At 47.2% G+C, this 6501-nt stretch overlaps 1 pseudogene; it reads right to left on the bottom strand.

The window, feature by feature from the left end:
- Positions 1 to 1005: 1005 nt before the first annotated feature.
- Positions 1006 to 2352, bottom strand: LOC118895804 (annotated as a pseudogene).
- Positions 2353 to 6501: the final 4149 nt, after the last annotated feature.

Here is a 6501-nt window from a genome sequence, read left to right as displayed (position 1 = left end):
TCCAGGGTGCCCCGAAGCAGTTCGAAAAGGCTGATTTAAGAGGCGCCTTCTCTTTGCTGTATCTCTTTTTAACTTATTTTGCTTTGATTTTTCCATTTGCTACTAAGCATGTATGAGTTACCTGCCTCTGTGATCTGTACATTAACTATGACTGACTGTTCAGCGTGAGGAGGAGGCTGTGTTAATTCATTTTTCCCCCCTTTCTGTTGATGAAAACAAGGCTTTTCACATGCATTGGGCTACTACGTAGTCTATTTTTATTTTTTTCTGTCTCAGTAGGAAGGGGCTTTTGGGTGGTGAGTGACCTTGGACAAGGTGGGTCAACCCCCTGGACTCGTGGATTAGCATTTTGAATTTGATAGGCGTGAAAAACATCTGCTATGTTGTCTGCTTTAAAGAGCAATCTAGAGCCTGTGCTCTAGAGCCCGCGTGCCACAACTACTGAAGCCCGCGCACCTAGAGCCTGTGCTCTGCAACAAGAGAAGCCACAGCAATGAGAAGCCCACACACCGCAACGAAGAGTAGCCCCCGCTCACTGCAACTAGAGAAAGCCCGCATGCAGCAATGAAGACCCAACGCAGCCAAAAGTAAAAAAAAAAAAAAAAAAAGAGCAATCTACCTTCTCACACTGAGAATAAAAGCCAAAGTCCTTGGCTTGTCCCATTCTCAGGGCCTTTGCATGTGCTGTTTCCTCTGCCAGGAATGTTCTTCTCTCAGAGTCCTATATCTTCTTGCTTCTTTATTTCTTAATAATTATTGTTTATAGTATTACAATATTGTAAATGTTATCAATATTTTTAAGGCTCTAGTGTGTTTTTATTAGAATTAGATTAGAACTGTGTGCAGTTGTAATCCTATCATACGTAAAATATACAGTAACATTCATGTACCTGATACTAAAATAACTTACAGGTAAATTCTAACACAACACAGAATAGGTCTACCTCTATTAACAGTAAAAAACAAAACCACTGAATTTATCTTGGAAAATTTAAATTCAAGCCATTATTTCACAATTTGGAAAGCTGAGCAGTCTGACTTTAAGATGACTTTCTCACTGTTGAAGCTGGCTCTGTCGGTGTGTGATCTGAGATCTCCTCTTGTCTCAAGCGTTCCTGCGGATGACGCACCTCAGAGGTGGGACCTTGCAATTGGCCTTGTACCGTGTCCCAGCCGGTACTCGGGATCCAGCCTCCCAATCCCAGCTTTTACCTTCAACCTGAGTGTACTCGTGGACCATCAGCCCCAGCACCTTCCCCAAAATCGATATCCCACCGATATCAGGGCGTCCCCTACTGCAATGCTCAAACCCTCCCTGTCTTCCTTGAGGACCTCTGGGATCACACGGGTGACCACCACGCCAATGATTCCCCCAGCTGGGAAACTGGCTGAGCTCTGAAGCTGAGGGCGGCTAAACACTATTTATAAATGATTACTACTTCTTTGTTTATCAGAGAGGGCTTCCCGAAACAGCTCATTGAAAACACCTCCCCATCGCTATCCCCTCCCCCTGGGTTATTTTCCCTCATAGTATTTACCACTAGCTGTCATTTCCTTGTGGGTCTGTTAATTGTCTCTCTTCTAGACACACAGGGTTTGCGTCTGGTTTTGCTCTCCTTTGTGTCCCCCATACGCTAGCCATGCCTGGCCCAGGGTAGATATGTTAGGGGAAACACTGACTGAAACCACCCGCCCTGGCCAGGCAAGATAGTAGCCACTTGCATGAGTTATCGTAACAACAGGAGGTCCTGGTAAGAAACATGGAACTGACAAGTCACCACCAACCAGAAGAATTCGGGGAAGGTCAAAAGGAGACAGGAGATGCCGGTCCATATGTTCTCCCAGAATCCTCCTCGCTGGAATCCATCTTGGCTGAGTGATGTGTGCGCCACCAGGAAGGACCTTGAGTCAGAATGATTGGCCAGAGACAACCCAGAAACTAATACCATCACCATAAAACCCGAGACTGTGAGCCATGTAGCAGAGCAGTTCTCCTGGGTTCCCTTACCCTCCTGCTCTCCGCCTGGTTGCCCCCTCCCAATAAAGTCTCCTGCTTTGTCAGCACATGTCTCCTCGGACAATTCATTTCCGAGTGTTAGACAAGAGCCACTCTCAGGCCCTGGAAGGGGTCCCCCTTCCTGCAACAGATACTTAGTAAAAAGTTGTTGAATGAATACCAGCCACGGGACTCGGGGCTTGAGCTGCTGGGGGACAAAGGGAGAGGCAGCTGTTTAGGTCCGACACAGCGGCTCCCATCCCACCTGTCAATCAGACTCACTGCTGCGAGGGTGTGGGTCCTTGGGGCTGCCACTTGACCCCCTTCACTCTCACCTTTATTGAGCACGGCTCCATACCGGGCTCTCTTCCGAGTGCCTTGTGTGGATGATATTTAATCCTCACGACGATCCTGTGAGCTGGGCACCAATCGTGTCCCCATTTACAGATATGGAGACTGAGGCACAGGCACGTGAAAGCTTGCCTGAGACTATAGAGCTAGTGAGTGGAAAAACTGGGATTTGAACCCAGGTGGCTCTGGCTCTAGAACCCCTGGGTGCTAGAGTGTTTCCCGCTGTACTAGACTCGGAAGGCACTGGCCCAAGTCATACAGCTCCTTTTGGAGAAGCTGGGCTAGAACTCAGGTATCCTGACTCCGGGATGGAACTCCTTTCATAACCTCAGGCAGCGTGGGAAGGGCTGGGGGTTGGGAGTCAGCCCGACCTGGATTCAAATCCTGCTCCAGCCAACCATTCGGCAGCTGACTCCAGTCCTTCTGGGCCCAGTGGCTTGGGAGCCGAGTACCTGCCCTGATAGCCCTGAGCACTGAGGAAGAGAGCAGGGTCACCTGGGTCCCCATGTGTCAACTCCTTGCCTTTTGAGTCTTACCAGAAAGAACTGCCAATCTCAACAACCAAGAATTCCCAATCTCCCTGCCCTCAGCTTCTGAGGCTGGCGGTCCAGAGTTGACAGTGGCTTATCTGGGTGATGTCAGAATTGCAGCCACCTGCGTCTTAGCTCCCCAGGCTTGGAGCACCTGCTTGCCTATGAATTTTGAAGCCATGGGTTATGGGGGAGGACTTTATAAATTTGCAGAGGATCCTCCCTAGCTGTGGGCCCAGCACTACCTGTCTCCAGGGACTGTTGCCCCCAGTGGTTCAATGTGCCTGGCAGTACCTCGGTGTGGAGTCAATACTGGACTTGGAGTTAGAATACCTAGACAATGTTTAGGCTCTGACACCTGCTTGCTGGGTAACTTGGGGCAAGTTACTCAGCATATCTGGTCCCCGTTCCTCCATCTCTAAGACTGCCTTGCTTTGAAAGGGCTGTTGTGAGGATTTCATGTGATAAAGTAAGTCAGAGCTTCTCCAACTTTTCCACCAAAGCCAAACCTAATGGCAAAGAGAGTAAACAGGTACCCTGGGTGTTTGAGGGTGTAGCTTAAAGCAGCCTGCCACAAGCTCACAATTTATCTGAAGTCTTACTGTAGCTTAAAATTTTATGTGCATTTTGCATTCTGCTCCATAATATACCCACATTGTTTCTTTTAACACAAAGACAGTGTTTTAAGTTATTTACCATTGGGTAATTTTAATGCCAGCAAGATGGGCCACGTGTGTCACGTGGCTCTGCAAATTCTCTGGCCCATGGATGGGAGCCCCCCAAGGGCGTATGCACCCCAGTTTAAGAAGTATTTGTGTATAAAAGTGCTCTGGAGAAAGCAAAAAATGTTACATAAAGGTCAGAGATTTTAATGTGACTGTTGGCGGTAATGGGAAGAGGAACAGTGAGCAAGATGGATGAAGGAAGAAGAAAAAGAAGGGCAGGCAGAGATGGAGGAATGGAAATGGAGACTGGGTGGTGGTCAGGCCGTGAACGGAAACCCTGGATGGACCAGGCTTCAATGTTGGTTCCTAGACCTTGCCCATCCTCCTGCTGGGTACACCTCCTCTCTCCCTCAGTTTAGAGGGAGGAGACCTCCAAGCCTCTGTGGTCTATAAATCCCAGAGGATTTATGTAAAAATTCAGGTGGATTTGGGGTCAGTTCCTAGGGACTGGTCAGCAGGCACAGGAGCTGGACACCACCCTGGCCCTTCTAGGGTCTCCTGTCCTTCCCTACTGGGTGACCAAGGCTCTTGACAGCACTAAAGAGACTCTTACCTGTTTACTGGCACAGTGAGCCATATACTCATCCACTCCTTTGGCTTAGGGTGTCTTTCTTCCAATTGCCATCCTCCCCAGAGTGTCTTCTTTAGCGCTGCGGGTTGGCTCTCCATATTCCTTTAATGGCATAGGGTGTGAGATCCCTCCAGCAACCACCCGAAATCCTCCTTGCAGACCCTTCGTGTAAATACTCCCAGGAGAGCCACAGCAATGTCCCAGAATCCCTCAGGTGGGTATGCAGATTAGGCTGCACGTTAACCTGGGCTAAAGAATGAGCAAAACTTCTTTAGTCTCTTTTTCTGCTCCTCTTGGTATCTTTTCAAAATTGCAAAGCTCCCATGCAGAAATATGCGCACTGCACAATAATACAAAATGTCTGAAAGCAAATATTTCCAAAGAATTGTGGGAGTGCAAGCAAACACCTTCTTTTCTTCCTCTGTTATTTCTGGGCAAAAGCAGATAATGAGTTACCCTTTTCACAATCAATGTGCAGTGGATTTTTGGCTACATTATTCGGAGCAAATATAAACAGGGTAAGTTAAAGGCATAGATTATTACAAAATAAAATTGGGATACGTGAAGCTTAAAACTCTTAATTTTAAACTACTCCTCGCAATCGGCCAGAACTTGATCCTCTGTAATTCTTTGCAAATAGCGTTTGCATTTTATTATTGAATGTGTTTTATAGTGGCGTAGGATGATATTCGGCTCATGTTTTTGCATAAATATAATAAAAGGAGGCTTCCCAGTGAACATAGATTTGGGAAATAGTGTTTACTTATTTCTCTCAATTCAAAAGAGTGTGAACTGGAAATTTTTTGTTTCAGTAATTTTTTTTTTTTAAACACAAAGGCTGTGTATTGTTTCTTTCCACAAAGAACACAAGCCAATCAGGGGACAATTATGGTTTTGTATTTCTCTCTGGGGAACACTGGCCCATACTATGAACTTGCGAATCAGCAAACAAGGCTCTGAGCTGCCCAGATGGGCTGTGGACTTGGCATGGAGATGATGCAGAGCCAGGGCTTGGGGTTCAGAACAGGCAGCCTGTCTCCCCTGGGGCAGGCAGACCCGGGAGAACCTCCAGAGGGTGAGAGTGTTGTGGAATAGAGGCCGAGGAGGGGGCGGGCGAGAAGCGTGGGCTAGAACAAAGGTATGAGCCAGACACTTCTACCACTTTTCTTTGTGCATATCTAGCCCTTCCAGAGACCTGCTGAGGTTATAAGGAGGGGAGATTCTGATTTCCGGTGGGCCCTGGAATCTCAAGAGGCCACTTTGGGTCTAGAGCAGGTAGGAGACTCTAAAGAAATGGCGAGGAGTCTGGAGTCAGCCAAATCTAAGCCTGATCTGAATCCTTTCTCTGCCACTCACTAGCTCTTTGGGTAAGAGGCTTCACTTCTTTGAGCCTCAGTTGACTCATCTGCAGAATGGGATGCTAATTGGACTCACTTCAAAAGATTGTTGTAAAGTTTTGCTGGAGAAAAAAAAAAGAGAAACCACTTTGCTCGATGCCTGGCCTATATTACTGAGTGTTGTGGTTAGTTCAGGCTGAGATGCAACACCCACACTCAATGGATGTGATAGTTCTGTACTTGGACTTCAGTCTGCCTTGCTTTAGAATTAGTTATTTATGTCTTTCTTGATTATAGTTAAGGTAATCAAGGGTTGGGGCAGACTTAGCCCAACTCAGGTGCCTCAAATACTCAGTAATTGCAGTTTGAATTTAATTTCTCTTTTAAACCAGTCACTTCTGCCCTATTTTTGCCTTCCCTTTGTGAAAGGTGGTTCTACCTGGGAGTGGGGGTGGGGGTGGGTGGGTCCACGTTGGCTGCGTTTTCCTTTTAGAATACTCTTCCTGCAATATGTACTTATTACCACCAGGTGGCAGTAGAGTCCCAGGCCGCTTTTGGAAGCCAGAACACAGCAGAGGATTTCCATACTTGGGATCCATTTAAAAATGGATTTCTATGGGCTTCCCTGGTGGCGCAGTGGTTAAGAATCCACCTGCCAATGCGGGGGACACAGGTTCAAGCCCTGGTCCGGGAAGATCCCACATGCCACAGAGCAACTAAGCCCATGTGCCACAACTACTGGGCTTGCGCTCTAGAGCCCATGAGCCACAACTACTGAGCCCACGTGCCTAGAGCCCATGCTCCGCAACAAGAGAAGCCATTGCAATGAGAAACCTGTGCACTGCAACGAAGAGTAGCCCCCACTCGCCACAACTAGAGAAAGCCCACGCATAGCAACGAAGACCCAATGCAGCCAAAAATAAATAAATAAAATAAATAAATTTAAAATGGATTTCTATTTATTAAACCAGTTCAGTGAGATTAACCTACT

This window comes from Balaenoptera musculus, chromosome 1, assembly GCF_009873245.2.
Source record: "Balaenoptera musculus isolate JJ_BM4_2016_0621 chromosome 1, mBalMus1.pri.v3, whole genome shotgun sequence".
Lineage (NCBI taxonomy): Eukaryota > Metazoa > Chordata > Mammalia > Artiodactyla > Balaenopteridae > Balaenoptera > Balaenoptera musculus.
This window is presented reverse-complemented; position numbering and strand designations above follow the sequence as displayed.